This window comes from Schistocerca piceifrons, chromosome 7 (genome assembly GCF_021461385.2).
Source record: "Schistocerca piceifrons isolate TAMUIC-IGC-003096 chromosome 7, iqSchPice1.1, whole genome shotgun sequence".
Lineage (NCBI taxonomy): Eukaryota > Metazoa > Arthropoda > Insecta > Orthoptera > Acrididae > Schistocerca > Schistocerca piceifrons.
In genome coordinates, this window is record NC_060144.1 from 86,857,156 (window position 1) to 86,870,738 (window position 13,583).

Genomic DNA, 13,583 nt, shown 5'->3' on the forward strand with positions numbered 1-13,583 from the left:
CCCAGAATACATTTGTATAGGTAAGATATGTAAGTTATTGATATTGTAGGATCGTAGGTCATGTAAGTGCGAGAAAAGCCACTGCAAATGAGAAATGATGATACAATGGCTCTAAGCACTATGGGACTTAACATCTGAGGTCATCAGTCCCCTAGACTTAGAACTACTTAAACCAAACTAACCTAAGGACATCATACACATCCATGCCTGAGACAGGATTCGAACCTGCGACCGTAGCAGCAACGCGGTTCCGAACTGAAGTGCCTAGAACCGCTCGGCTACAACGGCCGGCTATGATGGTACATTAATAGCCGATGCAACCACCAAAATGATAAATGCAAGCTTGTAAACTTGCATGTATTGTATCGTACAGGTGCCGGATGTCAGTTTGTGCGATGAAGTTCCATGCCTGCTGCACTTCGTCAGTCAATACAGGGACGGTTAATGCTGCTTGTGGATGACGCTGGAGTTGTCCGATGATATGTCATATGTGCTCGATTGGAACTAGATCTGGTGGTCAAGCAGACCAAGGCAACTTGTAGGATTTTGGTTTATAGCAGCGGTATGTGGGCGATCGTTATCCTGTTGGAAAACACCAGCTGGAATGCTGTTCATAAATGGCAGCACAACAGGTTGAATCACCACACTGCTGAACAAATCTGCAGTCAAGGTGTGTGGGATAACCACGAGAGTCGTCCTGCTGTCATATGAAATCGCACCCCAGACCATAACTCCACTTGTAGGCCCAGTGTGTCTAGCACACAGGTAGGTTGGTTGTTGGCCTTCAACTGACCACCTCCTAACCAACACATGGCCATCACCGGCACTGACGCAGAACCAGCTTTCATCAGAAAACACAACAGACCTCCACCTTGCCCTCCAATGTGCTCTTGCTTTATACCACTGATGTTGCAAATGGCGGTGGTTTGGACTCAGTGGAATGCACGCTACAGGACATGTGGTTCGTAGCTGTCCTTGATGTAAGCGGTTTATAACAGTCTGTTATGCCACTGCGGTGCCAACAGCTTCTCAGACTGCTGCTGCAGATGGAGAACGATGCACCAGAGCCATACACCGAACACTATGGTCCTCCTTATCGGCAGTGAAATGTGGGCGTCCGGAGACCGGTCTTCTTAAGACGGTACATACCCGTGATCACCGCTGCCAGCAATCATGTACGGTCTGTGGTTTGCACTCTGCAGGGGAGTGTGCGCTGATATGAAACTTCCTGCCAGATTGTATGCCGGACCGAGACTCGAACTCGGAACCTTTGCCTTTCGCGGGCAAGTGCTCTACCATATGAGCTACCCAAGCACGACTCACGCTCCGTCGTCACAGCCTTACTTCCGCCAGTACCTCGTCTCCTACTTTACAAACTTCACAGAAGCTCTCCTGTGAACCTTGAAGAACTATCACTCCTGGAAGAAAGGATGTTGCGGAGACATGCCTTAGCCACAGCCTGGGGGATGTTTCCAGAACGAGATTTTCATTCTGCAGTGGAGTGCGCGCTGATATGAAACATCCTGGCAGATTAAAATTGTGTGCCGGACCGAGACTCGAACTCGGGACCTTTGACTTTAGCGGGCAAGTGCTCTACCAAGTTCTGCAAGGTTCACAGGAGAGCTTCTGTGAAGTTTGGAAAGTAGGAGACGAGGTATTGGCGGAAGTAAAGCTGTGAGGACGAGGCGTGAGTCGTGCTTGGGTAGCTCAGTTGGTTGAGCACTTGCCCACGAAAGGCAAAGATCCCGAGTTCGAGTCTCAGTCCGGCACACAGTTTTAATCTGCCAGGATGTTTCAATCATGTACGATGGTTACATTCCTGCAATAACGCAGAAAGGTCATCTATCTTTTTTTTTTTGAGCTTATTGTACGCCCTCGTGCTGTTGATAATGTCATCTTTGTCACCTTAAGAGCATTCTTGACTAACATCAACTCACCACGTCAAATCTCGGAGGTATCTAACGCTCAATACCGTTACAGAGTGTGATTAAGACAAACGCAATTTCCATCACTCTAATGTGATTGGCGTGAAATTTCAATATACATCATCTTTCAGATGTAGAAACACGCCTACCAACTTTCGTTTATGTCGCACTGTTCCTTTGGTGTTGCGCTTTCTTTCTGTTAACATATTAGTGACAAAGGTTACGAACCTCCTCATAATGATTTTCAATTAAATTGCCACCCGTATAAAGGAATATACATCATTCTCGTTTCAGAAACGTACATAAAACGCGTTTTATACAGTTGTTGACAGATCACCACAGTTTGTATAATTTTTGATCAAAATCTGGCCACTTCCAGTAAATTTTCCGTTCTTGGTTAAGACCATCTTCTTTGTAGGTGGCTTGACATTGAAACATGTGTTAAACAGTCTATTCTTCCCCGCAGTCACATTGGGTTTTGTTTTCTTCAATGTACTTATCCCCATTCTGCCAGACCCATGATCTGCCCACTCCTGACCTCAGACTATTCAAGGACTACCAGATCGGAAAGTTATCATGACCAGGGGGTAAAGATTCTGAAAATCTTTTCCAACCAGGAGAATGCGATGCCTGAGCCCTCCATAGTTGCAACCTGGCTTCTTCATCAGCTGTTAGTTTTTTCGTTGTTCTGAGGAAACATGATCTTAGTCGTTGTGGGTAGAGTTGTTGCCAATGCATGGGATGTGCTTTTCCTTCCTCCAGTTTCGTTCTTTCCCTGTTTGCTGCTATTTCTCTTCGAACCGGGGGTGGTGCAATTCCTGCAAGATGGTGGAGCCATTCGACTGGAGTTGACTTCAAGCAGCCTGTTATAATTCTGCATGTGCCGGTTAGGGCAATATCGATCTGTCTGGCACGCGCTGACTTATACAAAACAGCATACTCTGCAACGGAGTAGCACAATGCAATTGCAGGAGTTCCGATGGTTTTAGCTTGACTGCCCCACTGTGGCCCGGCCAGCTTTCTCACTAGCTTGTTCCTGGTGGAGACTTTTGATCTGAAATTCATACAGTGTTTCTTGAATATAAGAGATTTATCAAGTGTTACTACTAGGTATTCTGGAGTGTCAAAGTGTTCTACTTTAACCGCCTACCATTCTATTTATAAATTGGCGGTGGATTCCCGATTTCTCAGATGGAAAGCACACACTTGTGTCTTCGATGGGTTTGGTTTAAGCTAGTGTATTCCATAATATTGTGGAAGACCTAGAAGAGCACCCTTTAGGGTGATTTCTATTGAATCGAAGTTTGTGCTTTGGGTTGACATTGCGAGTCATCAGCATACAAGAAACTCCTGCACTTGGGGACTAATGACTGTCGTTAGTATATATACTGAACTGGAACCAACACACTTCTCTGGAGGAGGCCATTTTTCTGTAGCCTCCATCGGCTACGTTTTGTATGGCCAGGAAGCGTGTGCGAATAACCCAAGGGTGCGGCAACCGCTCGCGGTAAGCGGGCAATCCAGATTCCAGTCCCGATCCGGCACAAATTTTTATGTCATCACTCATGATGGTTGTCCATTTATTCGCAGATAGGTTCACTTGTACGAATGCCTCTTGATACAAAATAAAATTATCTTCGTCAAATATCGAATAATACTGAAGTAGGAATAATTAATTGGAAAAATATCCCCGTCGCTTGTAGATGACTGATCAACAACCCTCACGTGTCCAGCCGAATGGCAGCATTGAAGTTACATGTTGATTTTGCACAGGTCAAAAGCGTAGTATTTTGCAAGCGTGTCGAGACATTGTGGACGTTCTTATTTTTATTCGATTAGGGACTGCCGCTTCCTCCCCATGAGTCTGAGCATCGGAGTTCTGTGAGAGACGGTGCTGAAGGGGTGGGGGAGCAGATTCGGCTCCCGGGTCTCCAGGATGGACATTCTTGTCCTGGGTTGTAGAAATCCTCTCAGAGACAGAGCTGATAGCGCTCGCTCATGTTACGAGACAGTCGCCTCTCCTGCGAATCAATAAGGCGCCCATCGTTGAACGGAATTTAATCCGGGACGAGAATTTCCACCGAGAGTTTCGAACACAGACTCCGACCCTCGCCGGTGGCCATCACGGTAGTCGAGTGGAGCGGGTGTCTCTCGTATGTAGAATAGAATTTCTGCACTATTGCCATACTTCGCTTAAACTTCATAGGTACTGCATAGTCAATGTGATTCTCGGTGCAGCTGTAAGTTCAGAAATCCGATAGCTTTCCATCGTCATTATAAGCTAGGAATACTACTTCACACACATTGGGTGCTTCGCACATTCCTAATGATACCTACAGGTGATTGTCTTACTGATTCCTTGAAAATCATGGGGAGTGTTACCTTTCTTTAAACGAAACAAGATTATGATATCTGATTGCGTGCCACGTAGTGTTTTCTTGAACCTCCTGTCACGTTGAAACTGAAATCGTATTCCCATTAATTTCCGGGCAAGGATTACCATTCAGGATACTGTCATCGGAAGAAATGAAACTGATAATTTATGAGTCGCAGCGTGAAATGTTAGATACCTTGATCGGATTGTTAGGTTAGAGAACTAGAAATAGAGAAAAAGAAATGAGTGTATTGAAGACAGATATAATGAAAATCAGTGAAGTGTGGTAGCAGGAAGAAGAGGAATTTTGGTCAGGTGAGTACAGGGATGGAAGTATAAAATCGAATATGGAACTGCCGGAGCAATGCAATAAAGAATTTAAAAAATACAAATATTTCTGAGCTACTCTCAACAGCTTACTGAAAGAACTGTAGTAGCCAAGACACACTTAAACACTCGTGACAGTACAACCCGATGTAATTCCGCAGAAGATGAAGAGAGTGAAAGATCATATAATGAGATAAAAGAAGATATTCAGACCGTTAAGTGAGACGAAATTTACCTGTGATGGCGGACTGGAATACGATTGCGGGTTATGAAATAGAAGGCAAAATAGAAAGAGAACGAGGATCAGGAATGAAAGGAGATGCTGCCTGGTAGATTTTAGCACAGAGCACAACTTAATGATGACACATGGCTGAGGTATAATGAAAGAAAGTTATGTACGTGGGAGACACCTGGAGATTCTAGAAGGTTTCCCATGGATTTCGTAGTGGTAAGACAGATTTGCAAACCAAACTTTGAAATGTAAAACATGTGGATAGCGACCGTAATTTGTTGTTATGAACTGAAGAATAAAACCGAAGATATTGCACACTCGCGAGAAATGAAGGACCTGAGACATTGATGATTTTGAAGACCTTGAAGGGAAATTAAAATCTCTTTGGAGAAAAGAGAGGCAACTGAATGAACATCACGAGTTCAAGTAGCAAACTAGCACCACGTAAACGTGGAAAGGCTTAAGAGTGTAAGCAGTATTTAGAAGAGCAATACAAAGAAGAAGAATTAGAGTACGTTATTATGCAAAGAGAAGGATATGTAACTGAAAAGGAGAGATATAGGCCCCCAGGTGCACACTTCATTTCTTCTGATATACTGAGATTTCGTGATGTAACTATTCCACCTAGCATGCGCGAGATAAAAGATAGGCGAAGTACCCTCAAACTCAAAAAAAAAAAAAATTACAAATTTAGTTCCAAAGAATGTAGTCGCTGACAGGTGTAATTATTACAGAATCTTACTTTCAATAAGTTAGAACTGCTAGATACTAACACGAATTATATACGGAATGACAGGCAGAATCTGACCTCAGGGAAGATCAGGCAGAATTCTGGTGTAGTGCAGGGCAATGCTGACCACACGAAGTTAAGTTAGAAGACATACCCAAGAAAAGCAGACCTATATTAATTGCATTTTCACATTCAGAGAAAGGTCTTGACAGTACTCACTGGAAAACGCTGTTTCAAATTTTGAAGGTAGTAGAGATCAACTATAGTTAGCGAAGTGTATCTACAACTTGTGTAGAAACCACACTATAGTTATAAGTGAGGAAATACGTGAAAGAGAATGAACATTTGGAAAGTGAATCATTCCATCAGTATATTGACCAAGCAGTAAAAGAAATCAAAGGTAAGTTTGGAAACGGAATTTATGTCCCATGTGCGGAAATAAAAACTTGGAGGTTTACAGATGACAAAGCGATTCTTTCAGAGACGACAAAAGAATAGGATGTGAATGGTGTCTTAAGAAAGAAGGTATAAAATCACTATCGGCAAAAACGAAACACTGTAGTCGAATTAAATCAGATGATTCACAGACCGTTAGATTATTAAATGAATCAGCAAAGTAGTATATATCTTATGCTGTTCGGGTAGTTAAGTAAGTGGCGATCAACGAAAAAGGGAGGATATTAATGCAGACTGCAAATAGGAAGAAATTTGTTTCTAAGAAAGGAGAAATATGTTCACAACAGATATAAATTTATGTGCTAGGAAGTCTGCAGTGATAATATTTATCTGGTGTGTAACCTTAAACGGCAGTGCTACATGGATGATAAACGAAACAGACAAGAAGAGAATTAATGCTTTCGGAGTGTGATGTACAGAAGAATGCTGAAAATTAGATGAATAGACGGTATGAAGACGAGAAATTCATTTATATGAAACACTGTGAGGCATCAGGGATTTGTCTGTTTGGTAGTTATGGAAGTGTGAGACTAAAAGTTGGAGAGCGAGAGAAAAGTTTGACTACAGTAATCAAAGTTAAATAGACACAGTAAGTAAGAAGTACTGTAAAGATGTATCCAGTACTTCATGCCTGAACAACAACAGTAAAATGATGCTTCTTGTTTTTCTTCATTCTACAACCATGCCCACTTTCCAGTAGGTATTTTTGCGCCTGTCTAGTAACGTGCCATGCCAAAACATTCTACCCAAGAAAGCGACTGATGCTAATTAGATTTCTGATTAGTGATCCAATTTGGTAATAGAGGTCAGTAATGGAGCTCGCCTCAGAGATAGCCGACCGAATGCTTGTAGTGACAGAAATTTTCACCGCCAGTATTCACCTGGAGAGGGAAGGAGAAATGATGGCGTAAAGTTCCTCGTCTTCAGCCTTTGCAACATTGTTCTGATTTACATTGCAAACCTTTTCACAGTGCCTTATGGAATGTGACTCCATTGACAGTGATCCGTCCGTAGGATAGGGATGTTAAGTCCGGAGGCCATCTTCGAACTATTGAACTTTTTGCTGGGAAGGAGTATCACATTTCCCGTTCTCTTTCGTCTTCATGAACAACATAAACATGAGACCACACACCTGTTCCACTCACCTACTCTGAACAGGTATATGTACGACTCAACCCTCCCACAACACTAGGAAAGAAGTCATTCACGAATGGAGAAGAAAATTACGACGTTACAACTAATCGGCGAGATGAGAGAACCAACAAAACCGTACCATCCCTTCTGTCTCTCGTGTATACGATAACGTAAACGTAAATATTGTGTAAGACGTTGTGGTCTCCCGAGCTTAATTGCTTACATATTCCGCCCTCAGAATCATATTCCGCACATGAAGAGACGCTTCATTCGAACTCGATAAAATAAAGTCAATGCTGTATCAATTCATGTAAACGATATGCAAATAACAAGTAAGCGCACCGTGGTTGAAATACTCGAGGCTGGCGTACACACACACATTCGAGACACGACAGTCACGAAAGCTTTTTAGTTTGTGAGAGGCAAACAGCGCACACCAGGACGTTGGTCCCTTCAGAGGTGTTCACAGGAAGCTATCTACGTCGGCCGGCGGCCGCCAGTGGAGCTGACAGCATTTGCCTGAGGGAAAGGAGGAACGACCCCTTGTTCGGCTTAAAAACAAATTCCACTACATTGTGTGGGGGCGGCCAGCCTACGCATTCTTTACACATAGCACGCAGTTTCAGAGATTTTCACAAGGAGACAGCAAACGCCAAACGCCGATGCTACAAATTTCCGGATTGGTCGCCTTAAACGAAACGTCATTCTCCAGTTTTAGAAGAGCAATGCTGATTGGCAGACGATATTTCTGATGCCTTGAGCTGACCGATGTACCCCTTCACGTCTGGCGTGGAGAGGGGCCGTTCCGTTGTCGCTCTTGGAGTGAGAACACATAACGAGAGTGTGCGCGCTCGTACGTGTACTCAAAGAGCGAGGAACAAGTCTCTCCTCAGTACTTCACTGGAAGGGCACCTCTGTCGAGAGCGAATCGGAATGCGACTCTATATTGAGTCATTGCGATTATGCGTTGTTCACTGTGTTGGCCGACACACTTATTGTGCGGTGTGAATGGACACAGTTATAGTTAAACGCCTATGAGCGAATTTTTGAGTGGCATCATGGTGGACTGGTTATCTGACCGGTGTACCACGCCAATAGTTAGACTAGAAGCGAATAGGAGTGCTTGACTTCATCAAGGCACAGGGAGAGTTTGATTGGCGAAGGTCAATCCAGATAGAACGAGAGTTATCTTATTTGTGAGCAGCGAGCGGCGCAGACAGCAGTCATCACAGCTTACGGTATTGTGTGCTACAGCTCTTGTGAGCCCCATATTTCCTCCACAACAGAACACTTCACTGCATTTCACACGTGACAGCCTCGACAGTACCTAGCAACATTCTAACCGATAATTATTCAAGGGGAGTAGGTGTGCCTCTCAGCCATTCTGCCAAGTTAATAACAATCTTAAACTTTGTATAGAAATTTCATTAGCGAATCCTATCCTTGAGAGGTAACTTTACATTAAAAAAAAAAGAAAACAAACAGAAATAACTTGTTCGGTTCATAACTTAAAGTGCCATTGTGATTTCTTACAATTTTTGCAAAATAAATAATAATTTTCGTTAGTTTCATGTTTTTCTTACACTAACTAGCACTACTCCAGTACCCAAGTGTCCCACTAGTTACATAAGAAATTTTGTGAGTTTTTGTGTCATTTCCCTACAGCGGACGACTCCAGAAGACATTTATTGCTGAAAGTTTCAGGCATTTCTCTTTAGGACGTTAGGAGCGTCTGTCTGGCTTCTGTAGTAGTGTGGGGGTGGAAATTGCATCTTGCAGGAGCCACAGGGTAAAGGGTACATCTCAGATTAATCCGTTGCGCAGAACGACAGAATAGCAACCCCACGCTCACAATCGGAATTTACAATGTTTCTGCAATATTTCGACCACTAAAATCGATATAAGGAATCCCTTGCTTGTCCTCAAACAAACGTCAAGCTACAGTTGATGATTTTCACTATAGCATGCAGACGGCAAATTTAGTAGTGATCATAGCTTCTTCTGCATGTTATTAAGCTACATGTATCGCAAAATTGAAATATTGCAAGCTAGTGTGAGTGACAGCAGGTATCTCGTCTTTAACGGTGCATTACTTATAAAACCGACATATGAAACAAGGAACTTCAACCGATATACCAGTGTCGCCATACTATACAAATTTAACTGGTCCACTTCTTAAAAAGGAATGCCTCTTCTTTATTGACATACCTGCAACAGTCTCATTCTTACTGCTGAAATGGACAACGGTTATGTTTAAACTGACTGCGCAGATGCACGTGTAGGGGCAGCGTTTATTAATTCAAACGAATCACCGACGCCAACGACCCGTGTAGCGCCAAACTCGACATCTCTCGTACACGCAATCACTCTAATTGAAACTGAATTGTCGTCAGTGTTTCGCGAAATGCACTGGCAGCAACTTGTAATGGACTGGCGGCAGCGCGGCAATGTTTGCCTGCCAGCGTAATAGGCACTATGGCTGTTAATTACGTCGCGAACAACTGTCAGTCGTTACGCAGACCAATCTCGATATCACCTGTTTGTTGCCATTAGGGTAAGCAATGTGGCTGTCATATTGGAGTAACAATTTTCATCTAACCAAGAAAATTTCGAGGCAACTTATGTATTATTTGCCTTATTTATGCAGCGTGTTACAACATATCCTCATTATCTAAGGAATGATTTTGTTGTTACAGTTGTACGACGATAAACGCTGCGGAATACCATTTCATCTGGATTTAAACAATGCACTGTAATGTAAGATTTGGATAGATTTTTTCCTCGTGTAACGCCTTCTGTCGACAATTTTCATCCTCAGTACAGCAAGTAGTGAACTAATTAGCATTTTGTCAGCGAATATTGCGATCTACTGGCCGCTAAATGCCTGGATTCTAATAAGTTTCACATATGAGACCTATTCTTATAACTGAAGCAAACTCACTTCTCCATTTCTAGATGATTATTTTTACAACAACCAAAACAGTGTCTTGCAAGATTCTGCACAATCTATTTCGAATCATATTACAGAGTTTTTAAATTAGTATCACTGATTATGGGTGAGGTCTCACCGATAGTGAGACTTTTGTTCTGAATGCACATAAGATCGAAAGTAGGTGTATGGTGATGGCCGTTGAGTAAAATAGCAACCCGTATCCTGTCACTGAAGATGACGCCGTGTGTCGAGAGTGATGCAACGGAGCTGTTTTCTTTTCTATTTTTTTTTTTTATTTGCGTCTGCGTTTCAGAAATCTATCTATAACTGTCATTACTCGCTACAACTCAAACACCAAATAGATACAGCTAAAATAAAACAAAAAATAGTACTATATCAAGTGTTGCTGTGTTTCTATAATGCATGGCCGAATGTCGTCACATTAATGCAAGCAGCTATCCATATGCTCGGTTAGGAGTTGACATCACAGCCTGCATGCTCCCTGATATGGTGCCCTTGGACGACTTTTTTTTTACAGTGTTTTCTATCAAACAACATTTGAATCCTATCTGTAGCGTAGATCGCAATAATATTTTCTTTGAGGACCTCTTCAACTGCCACCTTTACCAGCGAACAGATTTCGTCATATGTGGTATCAAGAAACCACCCACCACTGGAAAATTCTTGGAGAATAACTGACAATTACGTTACCACAAAATAAAGCGTTGTACACAACACAAATCCATTAATTATTTCAAATGTTGTCACAATGTGGCAGAAGGCAGTGCTCCGTCGAAGGCGGGCTCTACGACGACCACAAAATTAGTTTTTTTCCATTTCGTAATTCCTGAAAAGGAATTGACTAAAAAGTCAATGTTTCGTGTTGGGTACAAAGACGGCGCACAATTGTAAAAGTGAACTGAGTTCAACACAGCTGATTCACTCGCTTTATTAATGATTGTGGATCGTAAGGTCGCTTGACAAAACATTAGTGACCCATTTTAAGGGATCACACTGGTCGCTTTGGAGCACTGTGAATGTTGTAGAACTGGTATCAGTCGGCTGTGCGATGATGCCCCGTTTGCGTAAGTTGAGGCAGTGAGGTAGTCTGTATCGAATAGTCGATTGTATGGAATGAAATCAGTAAGATGAGTTACTTTTAGACGTGAAAGAATGGTAGAGAGAAGCTTTCGTGTTTGGACGTGACCATGACCACATCATGAATTAAGTTGTCCGAGGTGTCGGCGTATCCACCGTGTCTACAAGGAATGGTGTACCACAAGCAACCACGTAAGAATAATGCTCGTAAAAATATACTAACCGATTGCTGCCTGAGATGAGTATCACACCTTGTCAGTGACAGCTGACTTCAAACCCGAGCAGAGTGTCAGCCAATCACAGTCCATCTGAACCAGTTTCTGAGTGAACAAACCAAAAGGAACTGCATGCAATGGAAACCTGGAGCTGGCTACCACACAAAGGCCGTTCCTTTCAGCTGCACGTTAATCTGCACGTCTTCAATAGACCAACAACTCAGACCAGTAGTCGACTGTTGCCGTGCAGTGTGGTCCGGAAAATTGTGAGTTTTCCTCTTCAAGGCGTTGAACACACTGACGATCCACGGAGACGTTTAACCTGCAACGTCGGGAGGTCAGAAGTGGCTATAAGATGTCTTGTTGATGTTTATCGTACCAAGGCTTGGACTATGTTATTGTGATGTACGCTCAAGAACTCTATCGCATTTCGCCTGGCCCTTTAGATCTCCTCATCTTAATGCCTTGGAAAACGATGGGTCTTATTTGGAACCACGGGTGACGCATTTTGACCAACATCCGGAGACTACCGTATTTGCCACAAACATACTTCTACACATTAAAGTTTGATTATCCCATGTCTATTTACTGTGGTCTAAGGAAGTCAGCTCCATGTTTAGCTATAATACACCATAGAACCCCCAGAGAAAAACTTAGGCCCAGTAGTACCACAGGTGACGTCCGTCTGTAACAGTACCAAAAGGATCCACAAAACTTCCATTACACCAAGTTGCCGTTCTTTGCAGCACTCTGAAATCATGAAGTATTTTCTTTTCTGGATATTTGCAGGTGTTGGAAAGCATGATGTTAAGGATTCCGCTGACAGCTGGTAAAATTGTTCTTCTATTGATGCGCAACAGGTATCGCAGCTTAAAGGTGCATCAAGAGGTGCAACCTATTTGATAAGTGAGTTTTTTTATTCCCAATTCGACAGGTGTCCTCTCAATATAATATGTATTTTTTGCATGCAGGCAAATTTTAAAAGAAACTGCATGGGGGCTTAATTATATAGAATGCAAATAATTTTTAATTTTACTCGCTGTCTGTCCGGCTACGAGGTCTCGTAAACGGTTGGCCCTGATTAGTATTTGTACGCAATCTGACTGCACAGAACAACAATAAAGAATGAAACGAAATTTCCGTTAACACAATTAATTAATTAAGGCCCCAGCAACTATGAAAGCTACGAAACAACAAGGCACAAGTGTCGCTGTTCTGTGTGTGGAAGTGTGATTCAATGTACACATCTGGCACGCTTCTTCCTCAATACGACAAGATATTTTAAATAGCATTTATACTGAAGTAAGTAAAAAAAATAAACAGAAATACTATAATTGCACATAGAAACTAGAAATACAGTCTAATACAAGAACACGAGCCAGATACTTTGTTGACTGAACCTGTGACCAAGAGGCATTATTGTTTAAGCCATTGAAATAATGAAAAAAAAGGAATTTTTTACCTTCATGTATATTGACGAAAAGCACACTCTGATCATTACAGCATACCCAACCCAACAATATCTGGTGTCTAGCCCATCAAAACAATACTACAAGTTCTGAACCAGCACTCACTACCGCAACTTCTCAACTGCGACTCGCTACTGCAACATCTCAACAAGCACTGCCTACTGCTACTTCTCAATAAGCACTGCCAGTGGAGACGGCGGAATAAAACTCTTTGGCGCAATCTCTGGCGCTGCGGCTCAGTGTAGCCACCTTTCATATGCCCCTCCTCCACAGGCCAGAATTTGATGGTATTTTTGCCAGCATTGGTGGTGAAAATACCACCAAATTCGTCCAAAAAAACACAAACAAAAATAAAAGATAATATTAATAATTAAATATCACATAACTAGATAAAATTTTGGCTTTGCACTGACCGTTCCATATCCTAATATATAAAATACAGTAAGGAATACAAATGCTTTCATACATGTGATTTTACATAAAGTTTACACAAGTATCATTCAATCAATGGCACCAGCAATGACGAATAGGTGTAGGTAAGAGTCTCATAACATTTCGTAAACAGTAAATACGCAAAAAAAAATCAGTTTATACAAATATTCACATAAAATCTTGTCAATATATCAATAAACAAGTAGTTGACAGTTCCAGCAGTAGCATCCAGAAATGGTCAACAGGTGCAGACACCAAC